The 19,564-nt window shown below is 46.6% G+C and overlaps 1 protein-coding gene across 3 annotated transcripts in view; it reads left to right on the top strand.

The window, feature by feature from the left end:
• Positions 1-7,844: 7,844 nt before the first annotated feature.
• Positions 7,845-19,564, top strand: part of ME2 (malic enzyme 2) — a 44,489-nt gene continuing 32,769 nt past the window's right edge. For 2 of the 3 annotated variants that reach the window (XR_014025610.1, XM_081321139.1), the window contains exon 1: positions 7,849-7,964. The gene's annotated coding sequence lies outside the window, so the exon portion shown is untranslated. Of the gene's footprint in view, positions 7,965-19,564 lie in introns of all 3 variants that reach the window. The other variant, XM_081321140.1, reaches the window with a different exon arrangement.

Below are 19,564 nucleotides of genomic sequence, written 5' to 3'. Positions count from 1 at the left end.
TTCCCTTTGTTCTGCATTGCTAGCTTTAAGTAGAGATGGTCCAGAGGAAGAGCAAAATGGAAAAAAAATCTGAAACAAACGTTCTGAAGTATTCATATACTGCAATCATCGCAAAAAAAGGTAGTAAACAAAAAAACCCGTCTTGAGCCTAATTCAGAGTTTGATAAAATGGATGCAGTATCCATCAGCTTATAATTTCCTTTGCTTTGACAATTCGTATGTCTAACTGTGAATAATTTATTAACCAAATTTATGCCTATATTGTTATGGAGGGCCTGAAATCCAGATGAGGCTCTTTGTCATCTTACAAGCTCCTTGAGGCTCCCTCCCATTGGCAGCCTTCAGACGGGTTGCCACTGTGAGATCTAACTTGGCTTATATTGTGGTAATTTGAACCCATCTGGAAAGTGCTAAATTGCAGACTGTCTGGCAAGTATGAAGCTTCCTGCAAGCTTCCAGAATTGAACTGAATCTATTTGAGCTAACTTTGATCATTGTAACTAGTACTATAACACACTACAGGTACTCCTCGACTTAGAACAGCTCATTTAGTGACCATTCAGAGTTAAACGGCACTGAGAAAAGTGACTTATGACCGTTTCTCATACTTACTTTGCGGCATTCCTGTGGTCACATGATCAAAATTCAGCCATTTGGCAATTGATTCATATTTATGACGGTTACAGTGTCCTAGGGTCATGTGATCCCCTTTTACGACCTTCTGACCAGCAAAGTCAATGGAGAAGCCAGATTTACTTAACAGCCGTGTTACTAAGTTAACAACTGTGGTGATTCACTTAACAACTGTGACAAGAAAGGTCCTAAAATGGGGCAAAATTCACTTAACAACTGTCTTGCTTAGCAACAGAAATTTTGGGCTCGTGGTCATAAATCGCGGACTACCTGTTCCCTGTTTCTTTTTAAAAAAATGAAATATAAAAACAAAATCCATCCTCTTTTGTAGAAAGGTGTTCCCAGTTTGCTTTGTCATGATGAATAGCTTGATATGCTAGTGGCCTAATTTGAAGATGGGCGAAGATCCCCCCCCCTCACTCCCGTTGATATATATCAAGATGAGATGAGATGAGATGAGATAAGCTGGAGGGCGATTTGACAACAACAATAAACATCCAGACACAGCGGAGCAGGAAGGGGAGGCAATAATGGGAGGAGAAGAGACGCTAGAATCTAAAAGCACGCAGGCGGATGCGACGCAACTAGAGAGAATACGACTGACCGGGGCAGGTAGACCAGTGGCGCTCGATGAGCAGAGCGCTGAAACAGCCAGCTTTATAAGCAAACTTTCAAACCTCTGGTTTTTCACTCTGATGACGTTGGCAGGGAACCAATGAAAGCTTAGCAAATAAACAGTTGTTTTTCACATTTATCCTGGAGGTCAATGATTTTTCTACATGTCAGCACTTTGCAGAAGTTTCTGCCTGCTGCTTACAGTATAATTCATACTGCATAATCTGTGACCCACTGAGTTGACTTTTCAGAGCTATTTCCTTACTTGAGCAGAGAAACGGAATGACCAGACGCAGGCAAGAAAGCAGTGGAAGCTATGAGCAACTTCCAAATTCCTGCTGGCTTACCCATTGATTTTCCTTGCAGAAAACCGGCAGGGAATGTTACATATGATGAGAAAGCACTTGAAGCAGCCAAATTTCATTCCGATGAGAATCATGAGTTCAGATCTGGGACGCATTCTGTAAGTTAGGCCATTTGAGGTATGTTGACTCAAAATGGTTGCTTTATGATGTTTTGCCCAACTGAAGGCTATGAACAATCAGAGTTTTAGTGGTGTATAGATTGCAGCACATTACATTTTGCAATCGTTAAAGGTAATGCATTGTATACAGTCATCTAACCTGGATGGGTTCATGAGCTCAATTTCCACTAGAAGGTTTGAATTCTGTACACATAAGATCTGCTATGTACGTGCAATGAGTCCCATATAGAAAAAAACTGACTCTGAACTGCCTTTTGCTAGTCATTTTATAACATAGTTCATATTACAGCACATCGCATTATTGATTTATTTAGATTTATTAGCCACGAAACTCCAGTGCATTCTGAGTAGCGTACAAAACTAAAATGATATTAAAAGAGGTAAAAATATTAAATCAGCAGGGAGCGAGACTAAATTGTTCTAATCACAAAGTCTACAAACCAAAACCATTTTATTCATCAGTATTATTATTATTATTATTATTATTATTATTATTAATTTATTATTATTCCTTCTCTGTGGGAGCGCCAGCCCTATGGAACCAACTCCCCCTTGAGCTTCGGATGGCCCCGGATCTCTGGTCCTTTCGCCGCGGCCTCAAAACACTCCTTTTCCATCAGGCTGACCTGGACTGACAGGGATTTTAATTATGTTTTTAATTTTTAAGTTAATTTTAATTTTAATTTATTCTACTGGGGCCATTAATTTAATTTCTTTTTAACTTTTGTATTGTATTTTATTGTTGTTAGCCGCCCTGAGTCCTTCGGGAGATAGGGCGGCATAGAAGTCCCAATAAATAAATAAATAAATAAATAAATAAATAAATAAATAAATAAATAAATAAATAAATAATCAGTATTATAATTAGCTCCTAAAGCTAATGCATTGTACGTAGTAAGTTTGATGCTCATGTTTATGAGTTTAATTTCCACTAGAACGTTTGAAATTCTTAGTATGATCTGACTATGTACAACAATTCTCTATAGCAGCAGCCCCCAACCTTTTGGGCACCAGGGACCAGTTCCGTGGAGAGAAGTTTTTAGGCAGACCGGAGGGGGCCTGGTTTTGTGTGCTGCCTGCATGTCGCAGAGGGGGCTTCGCTTGTTTGCATGGCCAAGGTTTTCTGGCATGCCAGGACCGGCACCAGTAGACAGACCAGGGGTTGAGAATTCCTTCTCTGTAGAACAAAACGGGTTGTATACTGCCTCCTGCTGGTCAACATGCCACATAATTCATATAGTAAGATACCTCATTGGGGAAAGGGGAAGAAACCTTGAAAGGTCACCACTTTCTGATTTTACCTTGTTCAATAGATTGCATAGGCAGGTGTTTCTTTGGCTGGAGCAAAGGTGATCTTTACCACGTGCAGCATGTACCCAATCCAGCCGTGCTTATGAAGTGAATACTCAACTTACGACCACAATTGAGCCCAAAATGTGTGCTGCTAAGGAACGTGATTGTTATGTGAGTTTTGCCCCATTTTACGACATTTTCTGTCACACTTGTTAAGTGAATAATGAGTTGTTCAGTTAGTTACATGGTTGCTGAAGTAAATCTGACTTCCCATTGACTTTGCTCATCAGAGGGTCGCAAAAAGGGATCAGATGACTCTGGTACAATGCCCTGGGACAATGTGACTGTCATAAATGAGTCAGTTGCCAAGTGTCTGAATTTTGATCACGTAACCATGGGGATGCTGCAGTGGTCATAAGTGAGAAAAGCGGTAATAAGTAATTTTTTTCAGTGCCGTTGTAACTTTGAATGGTCACTAAACCAATGATGTGTAAGTCAAGGACTCCCTGTATTTTATGCTATGACAATTGATATGGCTTAGCTCAGCCTTCCCAACCTGGCATCTTCCATTCGGATTGGCCATGCAGACCAGGCCCTGTGTGAATTGAAATCCAGCACATTTGGAGAACGCTTTGGGGGCTCTAAACTACTTGCACGCTCATCTTTGATTTTGCTGTGATAACCAACACAAGCAGGAGATAAGACTTGACTATCACATCTCAGACAAGCCTGGAGTACTACATTTAACAATTTACGGTCTCCTGCCTTCTAGCCTGGTGCCTTAACCACTAGACCACGGGTCGGCAACCCGCGGCTCCGGAGCCGCATGCGGCTCTTTGAGCCGTCTCCTGCGGCTCCCAGTCGCCTGGTGCGCGCGCACCTCTCCGAACGGGTGGAGGTGCGCGCGCAGCTCTCCAAACCTTCAAGGCGGCGCTTGGCCCAAAGAAGCGGGAACTGGAGGGGCCACGATTTCCCCTCCAGAGGAAGAAGGCGCTGGATGCGGCCGGCTCCGCGGGGAAGGGGGAGCGGCGGCGGGGGCGACGGAAAAGCTGCAGAAACGGTAGGAGAGATGCTGACTGGCGGCGGCCTCGGAGGAGGCGGAGGGGGAGGAGGGAAGGGTGACCCGGCGGGGGGGGGTGAGCCAGAAGGAAAAGGGAAACTCATCCTGCAGAGCGGTTGCGAAAAGAGGGAGGAGATAAGCCAGCCCGGTACCTGGATCCGCTTCCTGTGTCTCCTCCGCTCTGCCATGATGTCCCCGTTTTGGTCTCCTTGTGAAGTGGGGCTGAGCCGGAAAAGGGGGATGGGGAGACCGAGGGAGGGAGGAAGGAAGAGAGAGAGAGAGACGGAGCCAGCGGGCTCACGAGGGGCAGCAACCTTGCGAGAGGCCGCGTGCAAGCCATTAGGACGCGCACGAGCCCTTGGGGAGGCAGGGCGGGAGCGCGGTCCGGCCGCTGGGCTTCCTTTCCCTCTTGTCCGCATCGCTGCAAGGAATTGCGTTGTTTGGGGAATTTGTTGAATTGGAGCCATGGGCTAGTCGTGGTTAAGGCACTTGTAGGCGAAGCAAATCACAAAAGCCCCCAAATCCTTCTAAATGCAGCCCACGGGCGAGCTTCCCAAGTTGTTTTAATTTAGTTTGCACGTGGCAATAGAAATAAGCTTTTTTCTTCCTCAGCGGATCGGTGCGGTGAAGAGGCTGGGCTTCCTTCGGGGGGCCTTTCATTCCTGTACAAGGGGAAGGGGAACTCTCTGTGCTTTTGTGTGTGTGTGTGTGTGTGTGTGTGTGTGGCCCATCTGCAAAGCTGCCGAGGAAGGAGAAGCGGGATACTGGTTGGGTGGGGGAGCGGCAAAAGCGGGGGGGGGGGAGAGAGAGAAACGGCTCCGCCTTTGGTTCCCCCTCCTAAAGCACAGGGGCGCTAGAGAAAGTTTGGAGTTGGGTAAGGAAGCGCAAAATTCAGGAAGGAAAGCGGGGCGGCGGGCGAACGGGAGACCTGCCGACGTTTGGGGAGGTTTGGGGAGGTGCACGCCGGGGAAAAGGCTGGGAGAGGAGGGGGTCCGGGCTGGGGGGGAGGGATGGGGTGGGGGAGAAGGAGGCTTCCCGGGCTGGGGGGGAAGCAGAAGCGAGGGATCAGGACTCCTCCCGCTTGGCTGCTGCCGCCGCCGCCACCACTCCTACGGCCGCCGCCACCTGCTCTCTCGGCTGGTTGCTTTCTGCTTCTCTCACCTGCCCTGCCCCCCCCCGCCTGCCCTCCTTCCTGCCTTCCTTCCCTCCGCCTCGCCTTCCCCGCTCCCGCGTTTTCCCTCTCCCCGCCTCGGATTCGGGGTGATTCCCCGGGAGAGGGCGATGGGATTCCAGCAAGCTTTCAAGCCTTCTCGGCGGTCTCCGGCACGGCTCAGGAAGCGTTTCTGTGCCGCCCGGCCGGAGCCTTTGCCTCCTTCCCTCCCCCAAGCGAGGCGTCCTTTTTCAAGTTGCAAAACCAAGCGGGGTGAAGCGGGCTGTCGGGAAAGACATTGCCGCCTCCTCCTCCTCCAGCGGCGACACCTCCGGTCGGGCCCTGGTGGCGGAGGAGGCAGTGGCAGAGGCGGCCGCAGCACCGGCAGCCTTCCTAGCAGCGGCAGAGACAGAGGCGGCGGAGGAGGAGGAGGAGGAGGAGGAGGCGGCGGCTGCAGAGGCAGCTTCCTGGCGGTCTTCTTCCTCTTGGCTTCCTGCCTCTCCGCCCGCGGTGCAAGCTCGGATGTTACGGGGCTGGCCGGCCCGGACTGGGTCGGGCGAGTCGATCACCTCCTCCTCCTCCTTCTCCCACTCCCTCTCCTCTCCAGGATGACCCTCCTGAATGTCTTTCCCGACAGCCCGCTTCACCCCGCTTGGTTTTGCAACTTGAAAAAGGACGCCTCGCTTGGGGGAGGGAAGGAGGCAAAGGCTCCGGCCGGGCGGCACAGAAACGCTTCCTGAGCCGTGCCGGAGACCGCCGAGAAGGCTTGAAAGCTTGCTGGAATCCCATCGCCCTCTCCCGGGGAATCACCCCGAATCCGAGGCGGGGAGAGGGAAAACGCGGGAGCGGGGAAGGCGAGGCGGAGGGAAGGAAGGCAGGAAGGAGGGCAGGCGGGGGGGGGCAGGGCAGGTGAGAGAAGCAGAAAGCAACCAGCCGAGAGAGCAGGTGGCGGCGGCCGTAGGAGTGGTGGCGGCGGCGGCAGCAGCCAAGCGGGAGGAGTCCTGATCCCTCGCTTCTGCTTCCCCCCCAGCCCGGGAAGCCTCCTTCTCCCCCACCCCATCCCTCCCCCCCAGCCCGGACCCCCTCCTCTCCCAGCCTTTTCCCCGGCGTGCACCTCCCCAAACCTCCCCAAACGTCGGCAGGTCTCCCGTTCGCCCGCCGCCCCGCTTTCCTTCCTGAATTTTGCGCTTCCTTACCCAACTCCAAACTCCGCCGGCAGAGGCTCGATCTGCCGTTCTGCAAGCCTCCGCCGCCGGTTAATACCCTGTATTCAGCTCTGGGAAGTGGGAGGGAGGGGGAGTTTGGGGGGAGGGGGAGCTCCACGGTGCAAAAATAAAGCCCTGCCGCTCTTCGCGTTGCTTGCCCGACTGGCTGTCACGGGACCAGCCCTGCCCCCATCCACCTCCAGTATGGATGGCTCTGCCAAAAGAAAAGCAGCCGAAGCAAGTCTCCCATTGAGAGAATGGGGCGGCGGCGGCTTGCAAAACGGCGGATCCAGCCTCTGCCGGCGGCAGAGGCTGGATCCGCGCTCTGCAAGCCTCTGCCGCCAGCAGAGGCTCGATCCGCCATTCTGCAAGCTGCAAGCGTGTCTGCCGGCAGAGGCTGGATCCGCCTTTTGCAAGCCTCCGCCGCCCCATTCTCTCAATGGGAGGCTTGCTTCGGCTGCTTTTCTTTTGGCAGAGCCATCCATACTGGAGGTGGATGGGGGCAGGGCTGGTGCACGTTTTGCCTTGTTTTGCGCATGCGCGTGCGTGCATGCACGCGCGTGCACATTTTGCGGCTCCCACTTTTTTGTGTTTGTGACGGAACCGGTTCTGAGTGGCTCTTTGCCTTTTTCCGGTTGCCGACCCCTGCACTAGACCAAACTAGCTCTCATAGTTGTTTTTTTTAATTACTCAAAGACCCTTTCAACTTCATCCAACACGTGCCATGTCACATATTTATGTGGCCCTCTGGACCATGGCTCTTTTCCTTGTTTTTTCTAGCAGCCAGCAGTTTGCAAGATGGAGAGCGGGCGCTTTTACATAGATCAACACAGATCAAGTATAAAGTGATTGCAGTGACAGCAACACCCCGGCCGAAAACGCCAATTGTAGCATGAACTCTTAGACGCATTGCAACACATAAACTTTATGCACTGAAATGGGTCCCTTAAGAGTTCACGCTTTATGTCGTAAAGCGAGATCTACGGCGCCAAGTTCAAGCGGAGGCGTCAGGCCGGGCAGCCGCAGACAGGCACGTGCCGAGCTGCTTTCGCTTTCACCTCCAGGGCCCCGTTCAACGTCGCTCTCGCGCCTTCACACCTCCCCGCGCACGGCATTTCCCTGTCGCCCAATCAGACGTCTCCTTTCCGCCCGCTTCCCTGGTGGCCCTATGCCGAAGTAACAGCTCGGGGATTGGCTATTTCGACAACCGTGATTAGCATAGTCAAATACTTCGCCTCCTCCCTCTCAGGTCTCCGTGATTGAGCGGAGACGAAGCGTCGGGATTGGAGGAAGGCGACGATCCGCTTAAGCCGCCCGTTGGCTAACGTCCTTGTCATTCAGCTAGGAGAGACCCACCTCTTGGGGTGTCCCTCCCTGTCCCGACCTCTGGCTGTTCATTCGGCGCTGAGGAGTGGAGGGCGGCGGCGGCGGCGGAGGACGGCCGGCTGTAGGTTGGGGGCAGCCTCGCAGAAGCCCATCGCTGGAACAAAAGAGCTGGATGAGGAGGTGCTAACTCGCTGCGTGGTAACTATCTGTGCGGTTAGAATCAACATGCTTGCCTTGCTCTGTGAAATGGTTTAACTTCCCTTTCGGAACTTCTTTTTCCCCCGGAGGCCCGTCGTTCGTCGTCTAGCATCAGTTTGGGGGAAAGGGTGCAAGTGAAAAGGCCCTCCTGACTTTCAGGCTGCCGGCTCCAGCTTGAGGGCCCAGGCTGGAATTAGTGAAGCTTCCTCTCTTGGTGACTCCCAGGGGGACTTAAAATGGCATTTGGGCACTGGTGGCAACTTGGTTCCTCTTACTGAATCCTGGCCCAGTGATGTGGAAACAGGTTGGCTCTCCAGGACAGCCTTCCCCTGCGTATGGGACTACAGCTCCCATCATTTCAGCCAGCCTGCCTTTGGTTGGGGTGACTCTAGTGATGGGAGGTGTGGTCCTGCACAGCTAGCAGGTGTTTGATTGCGGAGGTTGCTGTAACCATCAGTGCTCAGAAATGCTTGTCGCCCCCAGGATTTTAATTTTTTTATAGGAAGTAAGCTTGTAAGCCGCCCTGAGTCTTCGGAGAAGGGCGGGATATAAATGGAATAAAAATAAAAATAAATAAAATAAAAATAAAAGTTCATCTCAAAAAGCTACGCTTATTTGATTGTTTTATCCCACCTTTATTACTTTATGAGTAACTCAAGGTGGTGAACTTACCTAACACTCCTTCCTCCTCCTATTTTCCCCCCACAAACACAACCCTGTAAGGTGGCTTGGGCTAAGAGAGAGTGACTGGCCCAAAGCCACCCAGCTGACTTTCATGCCTAAGGTAGAACTAGAACTCACCGGCTCCTGATTTCTAGCCTGGGGCCTTAACCAGCAAGCCAAACTGGCATTTTGTACTCTCCTTTAAAAACCAAGGAACAATTCCACAATGCGAATAAATTGCCTTCTTGCAGGCCACTGGCTGATAATTTAGTACACTTTCTCAGCTTGGCAAGTTCTATTAAATATTTGTTTAGGAAAAGAGGACAATGATGTTTGATTCAGATAAGTGAATCTGAGAAAGCCTCACTGCTTATAAAAAGCAGGTTTTATTTGAGTTTTATTTAGTTTGGGAAACAACCTGGACTGCCGTGTAAAGTTGATGGCAATTGCTCTTGGGAAAAAATCGTGGTTGCTAGGAAGGGATTTGCCTGTTCTCGCTGGAAGGCAGAGGCTGTTTGGCAGCTTCGTGCTCCAGCTTTTGTCCTGCAATGAACCTTTATTTCCATTTTAAGTGCCAGGAAATGCAGATTTCAAATTCTTGAACACTTTCTGTGATTATGCTGTGCTAGACACTGCGATAGATTTTCTTTCAGAATACAGGAATTTTAAGAATGTTTCTAAAATCAAGACTTCACTGTGTTATTATTTGCTTTAGTGTAATGGAAAGAAGGAAAGAGAAAAAGGGAAAATAGTTTTTAAGAAAATGATAGGGAATGACAGTTGTGGAGTATACTGCAAAAGTGTGAGGTCTACATAAGAAAAACTCTCAAAAATATTAAATAATTTTTAAAAAATGCTTGCAGCTTTCTAGGAAATAATTCTCCCTTGTACCCTATAGAATATTTTTAGTGTTTCTCAACCTTGGCAACTTTTAAGATGAATGGACCTCAACTCCTGGAATTCCCCAGTCAGCCATGGGAATTGAAGTCCACTCGTCTTAAGGTTGCCAAGGTTGAAAATCTCTGGATTATAGCAAATTCTGTAATTCATGTGTTTATTGAATATAAAAATAGTGTATATGTAGTCCTTGTCTGCAACCACAATTGAGCCCAAAATTTCCATTGCTAACAAAATAGTAAAGTGAGTTTTGCCCCATTTTATGACCTTTCTTGCCACAGTTGTTAAGTGAATCATTGCAGTTGCTAAGTTAGTAACATGGCTGTTAAATGAATCTGGCTTCCCCTTTGACTTTGCTTATCAGAGGATTGCAAAAAGTGACACGTAACTGTCATAAATACATTCCAGTTATCATGTTCATGTGACCAAGGGGATGCTGCAACAGTTGTGTGAAAAACGGCCGTAAGTCACTTTTTTCAGGACTGTTGCAACTTCGAACAGTCACTAAATTTTTTATTTTTATTTTTTATTTTAATTCCATTTATATCCCGTCCTTCTCCAAAGACTCAGGGCGGCTTACAAGCTTAGCAGTAGCCTTCATTCTATGAACGGCTTGTAAGATGAGGATTACCTATACTGCCTTGGTATGGTTGGGCTCCTGACTTTTGTGGGTATCTCCATATTGATAGCCCAATATTATCAGTTCTGAGCAGCACAGAATCGGAGGTTCAACATCACTCGGGCCATCTGTTCTCTTATCTTTTTAGTAGAGATTTGTTGTTGTTTTGAATCTGATCTTTCGCAGATGAAGCTTTTGTTCTCTCTCTCTCTCTCTCTCTCTCTCTCTCTATCTATCTATCTATCTATCTATATAAATCAGTTATTTTCTATAGCTCAGAGGAACGTCTTCCCATAGGAGACAATAGGCTGCTATTTCTGTAGTTGGGCTGAAGATATCCAGGTTTTTCTTTCGACTTGGCTTGTTTTTCTGAGCTATCTACCAACTGGTCCTCTTGTAACCTAGTAGCAACAGAGATCCTTTAAGCTAGCATGGAAGTTGGTTGGCTTGTTATTAGCGTGAAGAATACCATGCGGTGAAAACAGTCAAGCTTATTGCGTAGCTGCCATATTGATTCCTCATCCGTCTCCCACTGTAGTCATTGGAAAGAAATACGATATGGCAAAGGTTTTAGGACCGCACTGTGTGAGATATTTAGCCTCCTATTTTCATTTTCAAGATATTTGGGGGGTTTTTTACCCCCCTTTGAAAAGAATTCTCTACTGGTAGAAAAGCAATTGTGGCAGGAAAGGGGATAAAAGGGAAATCTTGCTCTTTGTTGTATAGTCATATCTACAATTTGCAGAGAATACCAGATGAAAAGTGACAGCCAGTTTCATGCGTCAGGCCATAGTTGAACAAAATAAGCCTTGATTTCTCTGGATTACAGTGGCAGTGGGAATGTGGATTCATGTTCCAGTTGTGTTCCCCCCACTTACTTTAGATTATTAAATTAAATTGGGATAGGGTTATAGGTTATACATGGTGGCGCAGTGGTTAAAGTGCAGTATTGCAGGCAAACTCTGCCCACTGCCAGGAGTTTGATCCTGACCGGCTCAAGGTTGACTCAGCCTACCATCCTTCCGAGGTCAATAAACTGAGGACCCAGATTGTTGGAGGCAATATACTGACTTTGTAAACCACTTAGAGAGGGCTGTAAAGCAATACAAAGTGGTATATAAATTTAAGTGCTATTGTTATCCAGCAGGAATTATGGATTATGTTGTCAAAACAAGCCCAGATTCATGTGACAACAAAATATCTTGCTTTAAAGTAGACAAAAGTGTTTTTCCGCTTAAAGGGAATAATGCTAGTTCTTTCTTCCTTGTTACCTATAGTGTCTTTTGCTCATTACAGGAGCTCAGGCTATTGAAAGCCAGAACTAAGGGCAACGTTGGACTTTATTTTAGTAGCTGTGTGATCCTTCTTAATCCAAATGTAAGCAGTCGGTAGAGGGATTGGATTACGGGTCCCTTTGTCTTGTGGCTGAACCAGTAATTTGAAATGTAGCAATTGAAAAAGGCAATTACCAGTGTGCAGATTGGTTCATCTGTTCAATAGAAAATGATGGATGGAAGAGGCAGTCTCCTAAAATGATGGAGCTGTGTGTTTGCAATATATTAAATATTTCTGATGGGGTTTTTAGTCTTGGATTCCTGTACTGTGTTAAGCACTCTCTTCTACTTTCTTTTAGAAGTAAATTTTGGAAGGAGTTGCTGTTACATTCTTATCTAAATAGCCAGGAATAAATTATGTGTATCTGTGTATCTTTTGAAATGAGCCATACAGTGCTGACGCACACCTGCTTGGAAATTGTCCTTTTAATAAAGTACAGCCTGTTTTATCTCTGCCTGAGTGGTGAGCTAAGATAGCCGGTGTCTGTTTCTTCTCCGGTTTATGAAAGAAGTCCAGTTACTTTAATAACAAGAGAGGGCACTTTTTCCTGTGCCTCAGGCTGCTTCCCAAAAATGTCAAATTGTTCCTCCTGAGGGTTTTTGGTCTCTGTCGATCAGACAAAATTCTGCCTAAGTTTATGCTTTAAACGGCGGCGTGATCTCATGCGCGTCTCCTGTGATACAAAAAATAAGAGGCCCTTTGGGTAGAAAGGTAATTTGTCTAGAAAAAAGTCCACCTTTTCCCTGAGAGCCTAGTTTTCTGCATGCAGGGAGGGTTGATTGGTTTGTTTCTTCAGAGAAAAGGTCAGATTTTTCTTGGTTCTCTGGTTGCCTATCTGAGGAATTATTTCTAGAGGCAACATCTGACTGTCTGGGTCCCCATTACAGGCCAAAGCTCAGAGTGGGACAGATGGAGTCTCTTCTCAAAGGGTTTTGTATTGCAGGCCGTCCTCGGCTTATGACCAGAACTGAGCACAAAATTTCTGTGGCCAAGCAAGATGGTTGCTAAGCAAATTTTGCCCCATTTTACGACCTTTCTTGCCACCGTTGTTAAGTGAATCACTGCATTTGCTGAGTTAATAACAGTTATTAAGTGAATCTGGATTCCCCATTGACTTTGTTTATCAGAAGGTTTGTAAAAGGTGATCACGTGACCCCCGGGACACTGTGCGACCATCATAAATATGAACCAATTGCCGAGCGTCTGAATTTTGATCACATGACCCTGGGGGGACTGCTGCAACGGTCGTAAGTGTGAAAAATGAGCATAAGCCACTTTTTTCAGTTCTGTTGTAACTTTGAACGGTCACTAAATGAACTGTTGTATCTTGAGGACTATCTGTGTTTTTTTACACACGGATTCAGTGTTGTTGTTGTTGTTAGCTGCAAAGTCGTGTCCAACCCATTGCGACCCTATGGACAACGTTCCTCCAGGCCTTCCTGTCCTCTACCATCTGCTGGAGTCCATTGAAGCTCACGCCTCCTGCTTCAGCGACTCCATCCAGCCACCTCATTCTCTGTCGTCCCCTTCTTCTCTCGCCCTCAACCTTTCCCAGCATTCGGCTCTTCTCCAGTGAGTCCTTCCTTCTCATTAGGTGGCCAAAGGATTTGAGTTTTAGCTTCAGGATCTGGCCTTCTAAAGAGCAGTCAGGATTGATCTCCTCTAGGACTGACCGGTTTGATCGCCTTGCAGTCCAAGGGACTCGCAGGAGTCTTCTCCAGCACCAGAGTTCAAAGGCCTCAATTCTTTGGCGCTCAGCCTTTCTTATGGTCCAACTTTCACTGCCATACATTGCAACTGGGAAGACCATAGCCTTGACTATGCGCACTTTTGTTGACAGGGTGATGTCTCTGCTTTTGATTGTGCTGTCTAGATTTGCCATGGCTTTCCTCCCCAGGAGCAAGCGTCTTTTAATTTCTTGGCTGCAGTCCCCATCTGCGGTGATCTTGGAGCCCAGGAAAATAAAATCTGTCACTACCTCCATTTCTTCCCCATCTATTTGCCAGGAATTGAGAGGGCCGGATGCCACGATCTTGGTTTTCTTAATGTTTAGTTTCAACCCAACTTTTGCACTCTCCTTCTTCACTCGCAACAAGAGGCTCTTTAGTTCCTCTTCACTTTCTGCCATTAACCTACTTAGTCACCTGCAATTTCCAAAAAAATCAGGAGTAGCTTTTCCAACGAACATGTTTTATCAAAACGTATCTGCTTTTGTGGGTGGTTGTATAGACACAACAGTTTTATCTAGCTAACCAGCTGGAATTACAAAAAATAATAATCAGATTTCTCTGATTAAGAAATCTTATTTAGCTTGGTCTAGTCCGTGGTTAAGGCGGCAGGCTAGAAAGCAAGAGACCGGGAGTTCATGTTCTGCCTTAGCCGTGAAAGCCAGATGGGTGACTTTCGGCCTGTCACTCTCTGTCAGCCCACCCCACCTCACCTCACAGGGTTGTTGTTGGGGAAAATAGGAGGAGGAAGGTGTGTTGGATATGTTCACCTCCTTGAGTTATTTGTAAATATAATAAAGGCGGGATATAAACAAATAAGGCATCAGCTTTCATGAGCTGCAATAATTGTATGTTGAATTCTATCCATGCAAGAACAAAAATGGATTTAGAAGCTTTGGCCCAGTTTTAGTGATTTGTGTAGAAGACTCAAATGCCGCTACATGATGCAACTTACAGGCACTGTAGGGAGATATTTGCTTCTAGATAAATGTCTTTATATAGTGCTTCTGATGAGTTTGAATTGGCTGGCTGCCTCCTTGATAACGGATTTTTCTCTCAGAAACTGGCGATCATTCTTGTTATGGGGTTTAAAGAGAGAATGTCTTCTACATGCCAAAAACGAGAGGTTGTGTGAAATCAAGACATGAATCTTGACTGGACTATAGGTAGTCCTTGACACATGGACCAGCAACATCCTGCAATCACACGCTCGTGATTTTTTTGCTGATTTCTGGGCAAAAATTCTCATTCAGATGAATAGATTCACAATTAAGACCACAATGCTGAACAAGCAGAGTGACTCTGCTTAACAGCTGCTACCAAAAAAGAAATGTCATAAAACCAGGTCTGGTCATGTGGGTGCCTCGACTTAACAGCGTAATGGCTTACCAGTGGAAATTCGGTCCTGCTTGGAGCTGTAATTTGAGGACCACCTGTAGCATAATAGAAAGGAAGTCATTTTTGTGAGCTTGCTAGGTGGCCAGAACTAGCCAGTTTCAGCTGATTTTGGGAAGTCAACCCAGGTTGCATTTAATTAAACCATCATCCCAGAATTGTAACCTGGTTTGTAAACTAAAAAAACAAAAAAACACTGTATTCCACCAGAAGACAATGAAGACAACAATATGAAATTTTTGTTGGGCAGTTTTGGGCTTCAGGGCTTAGTAACCCTGAGCACTTGAAGAGGTCAGCCACAGTTGCTGGTGAAATATTAGGAAATTGTTATCTAGAACATGATCACTAAACTCTGATGTCCAACACTGCCCAGTAGAAGCTGTGAAAGCCTGCAAGATATATTTTAAACATATTTTAAAATAACTGAATGGAGCCGTCTGTCTCTCTTCTCTCTCTCTCTCTCCCTCCCTCCCTCCCCCCCTCTCTCTCCTCTCTCCCCCTCCAAGGGGGGGCCTCTTGGAATTGGGACTATTTTTTCTTGCATTAGCCTGAATGTGAAGGATTCTGCCAGTCTGCCACCCTACCTACTTACCTACCTGTCTGTCTGTCTATCATCTATCTATCACCTGCCTACCTGTGTCTGCCTACCTGTCTTGTCTGCCATCCGATCTGCCTACCTACCTACCTACTTACCTACCTATCTACCTGCCTGCTTGTCTGCCTCCCCACTTAGACAGAGGTCAGCCCTCCCAGGTGAAAGAGCAGTAGATGAACTAAATTTACTTTATTGCAAGACTACATTAACAGAATTTTTCAAGTTGAAAGTATAAACTTCCTGCCTGCCACTTTTAACTGCCTGATATTTTAGGGTGGGTCCTTTCTCAGTTTCTCCCTCTGACTGTTAAGCAACTGTGGACTCCTGGCCCCAAGTTGGGGGTTGTTTCCTAGCATCTCTCCTTCTCTTTCCTTGGAAGCCATTAAGGCATTCCATTACATACACACACACACACACACACACACACACACACACACACACACACGGTTGTTTTCAGCCTGTGCCCAAAGAAATGGCAAATCATTACGTGGCTTGCAGGGGGGCATGGCTCAGATTTTGCAGGGCATAACTCAAATCCTTTGGCCACCTAATGAGAAGCAAGGACTCACTGGAGAAGAGCCTAATGCTGGGAAAGGTGGAGGGCAAGAGAAGAACGGGACGACAGAGAAGGAGGTGGCTGGATGGAGTCACTGAAGCAGGAGACGTGAGCTTAAATGGACTCCAGAAGATGGTGGAGGACAGGAAGGCCTGGAGGAAGGTTGTCCATAGGGTCGCAATGGGTCGGACACGACTTCGCAGCTAACAACAACAACTTAAATATATTATTGATATGCTTACAGCTGTTGCTTTTGGCCGTCTCCAGCCAAGACTCACCATGATGCATAACAGTGCAGGGAAATAGTAAACACAGTCATGCAAAAAGTAATTACATCATGGAACCTGCCTCATCCATCACGGAACAGTGAACCAGCTTTGAAACCACACATGTTTTGGACACCTAAAGGTTAGTCCTCGACTTAAGACTGCAGTTGAGACCAAAACTTCCATTGCTAAGCAAGACGGTTGATAGTTCAGTTTTTCCCCTTTTTACGACCTTTCCTGCCACAGTTGGTAAGTGAATCACTGCCATTATTAACTTAGTAACAGGGTTGTTAAGTGAATCAGTAATCCCCCCCATTGACTTGGCTTGTCAGAAGGTCGCAGAAGGGGATCACATGACTCAAGGACACTGCAACCGACATAAATGTGCATCTGAATTTCGATCACCTGACCATGGGGGACGCTGCACTGGTCATAAGTGTGAAAAACGGCCATAAGTCACTTTTTTCAGTGCCATTGTAATTTTGAACGGTCACTAAATGAATGGCTGTAAGTCGAGGACTATCTGCACTTGAAGAAAACGCCTTCTGACTGGTCCGTTGCAGCATGCCCTCGGTCACATGATCAGAATTGGGGTGCTTGGCAACCGGCATGCATCTGCAGCCTCCTGGTCCAGGCAATCCCCATCTGAGACCTTCCCAGCTGGATTCCAACCGATGAAGTCAAGGGGGGAAGCTGGATTTGCTTAACAACTATATGATTCACTTAACAACTGCCTGACGCACTTAATAACCATGGCACAGCAAGGTCGTAAAATCACACACCCACTTAACAACTGCTTTGCTTAGCAATGGAAACGTTGGTCTGAATTGTGGTAGTGAGTTGAGGGCTACCTGTATTGGATTTACCTCATATACTTTCGGCTCTGAAAGTACGTGAGGTATACTTGATGTACCCCTTTATATTGCAACGCAGTTTGTGTATCAATCAGCTTAGTTTATTCAGCAAATTACAAATAAACCATGACAGGTTCAAGAAACCATGTTTAAATGGATCACAGTTGCACTGCAGCAATCTAACTGTAGTGTGTTGACAATTCTGAAACAAAATTTAAACCCCGTATGATTCTCCCTATTCACCTACAATATCTCAATTTGCAAAATGGATTTAAAACAGTTTCCTGCTACAGCTCCTGTCTGCTCTGCTGCCTGTTAACATGCTCTAAAACAATGAATTCCTGCAGGCCGTTTGGATTTTGCCTGCATCCACCTAGTTCATCATGATACCCTATCATTCTGGGCAAAGCTGCTTTTGTTTCTAATACCCAGTTTCCAATTGGTTGGGTTGCTAAGCAGTGAATAAACTTGGCCACAGGCCTTTTTGAACTTGTCTGGTTGCTGTTCAAAGTAACAGGCAACAGTTTAGAGATACGATTCCAAGTTGTGGTTTAGGATGCACCCACACACGGGTTTACTTGGATAACTAAACACAGTGGCTGCAAAAAGAACTATTTTTCTTAAAAAAAAACCAGGCATGTTTGCTTCCTTTGTTCTTGTCAAAGATGTCCTTAAGGTCCTTAAGGTCCTTAAGTTACTGGCATCAAATGAGAAATCTAATTTATGAGCGTATTTTTACTTTATTTATGATGTGGAACAGAATCTGATTTCAAAGCCAGACTGCATAACTTTGGCCCAGCATACCAATTCCTAATTAACATATTGTATCTAGAATGTTAGCATTTATAAAGTTAATTAGTAACCTGAACCCTGGAACAATGTGATATCCTGGAGCAACTTGTAAGAATGTAATTGTTTAATTTATAAATTAGGCCTCTGCATTTATACAGAGTGACTTTATGATTATTTTGTTGGAAACATACAATATTCACATTTTTCTTGGAAGCAAAATATACGCTAACTTTGATGACCAAGGGGGCCACAGTTAACATTTTTTTGGGGGGACAAGAAATTCCAGTGGGCAGGGCACAGATGCAAAAGAGCCCTGGGTTTGGTTTGGCCCAGGTAAGGACTTTCCACATTATGTTTTAAACTGCATTAAGGCCTGGAGACTAAAACATACGAAGAACGGCTGCAGGGACTTGGGCTTGGCTAGTCTGAAGAAAAGAAGAAAGGGGAGACGTGATAGCAGCCTTCCAGTATTTGAGGGGCTGCCACAAAGAAGAGGAGGGGGGCAGGTCGTTCACCAGAGCACCAGAGGGAAGGAGGAGAAACAAGGGTTGGAAACTGATCCAAGAGAGAAGCAACCTGGAATTAAGGAGAAACTTCCTGACAGGGAGGACAATCAACCAGTGGAACAGCTTGCCACCAGACATCATGGCGCTCCATCCCTGGAGGTTTTTAAGAAGAGACTGGACAGTCACCTGTCTGAGATGGTATAGGTTCTTCTGCTTAAGTGGGGGGGCTGGACTAGAAGACCTCCAAGGTCCCTTCCAGCTCTGGTCTAAGATTCAGCCACTGAATCTGTCAGGAAGCCATTTATGGTTCCAGATGTTGCTAAACTCCTATTGTGTGGCTAATGGGGAGAGACCCTGTAATTTAACAACATCTGGAGGGAGGGCAGGTTTCCTCTCTTTGAATTACAGTTAGTCCTCAACCTACGACTGCAATAGAGCCAAAGTTTGTGTTGCTAAGCAAGACAATAGTTAAGTTGTATCCCATTTTACAACCTTTTTTGCCACAGTTAAACTAACATGGGATGTTCTTGCTTGACACACTGCAGTTGTTAAGTGAGTCTCGTGATGTGAATCTGGCTTCTCCCGTTGACTCTGAGGGAAGCCAGCTGGCTACAAATAGCGATCCCATTGGGGGGGGACACATCCCGGGACACTGCAAATGTCATGCGTATCATACATGTCAGGTGCTCGAATTTTGATCATGGGACCATGGGCACACCACAGTGGTTCTAAATGTGAAAAAGGGCCATAAGTCGCTTTTTCCAGTACTTTTGTAACTTTGAATGGTCGCTAAATGAATGGCTGTAAGTTGAGGACTACTTGTATAGGTTTCATGTGTCTGTTGCAAAACGGAGAAAATTAAGGCACGGGTTTTTTTTGTTAAATGAGAAAGAGGACCATAAAAAGGTGTTTAAGAGCCACTGGTAGTTCTTGGTCCTTCAGCTACCCCCTTGTGCTGCCTGTAGGATTACAACATCTGTGTATTGTCGGCCCCAGCAAGTAAACAGGGCAAAAAATCAACTCCACAACAAGACTAGAACTGCAGTTTATTAAAATGGGCTATTTTATTTATTTACTAAATCTGTATGGCACTGGCCTCTCTACCGAGTGGCTCTGGGCAGCTTACAGTACCATAAACAGTACCACGAAGCATTCACAGAATAGAAACATTGAAACATCAGACATTAGAAGTTAAAACATTAAAGTTAATATTAAAATGGATAAAAAGAACAGTGTGTAGACTGGGTAGAGGTGAGATCTTCCACTCATCTCCTAGCGCCTCCAGAACAGGACGCCTCCCTCCGGGAGAGTTGGCAAAGGCAGGTCCTCAGGCTCTTTCGGAAGGCCGAGAGGTGGGTGCGGATCTCACCTTGAGGGGGGCGCACTGTTCCAAAA

The sequence above is a fragment of the Vipera berus genome (assembly GCF_964194415.1).
Source record: "Vipera berus genome assembly, chromosome: 2".
In the NCBI taxonomy this organism is placed as follows: Eukaryota; Metazoa; Chordata; class Lepidosauria; order Squamata; family Viperidae; genus Vipera; species Vipera berus.
The sequence above is the reverse complement of the archived record's forward strand: the minus strand, read 5'-3'. Positions and strand labels throughout refer to the sequence as shown.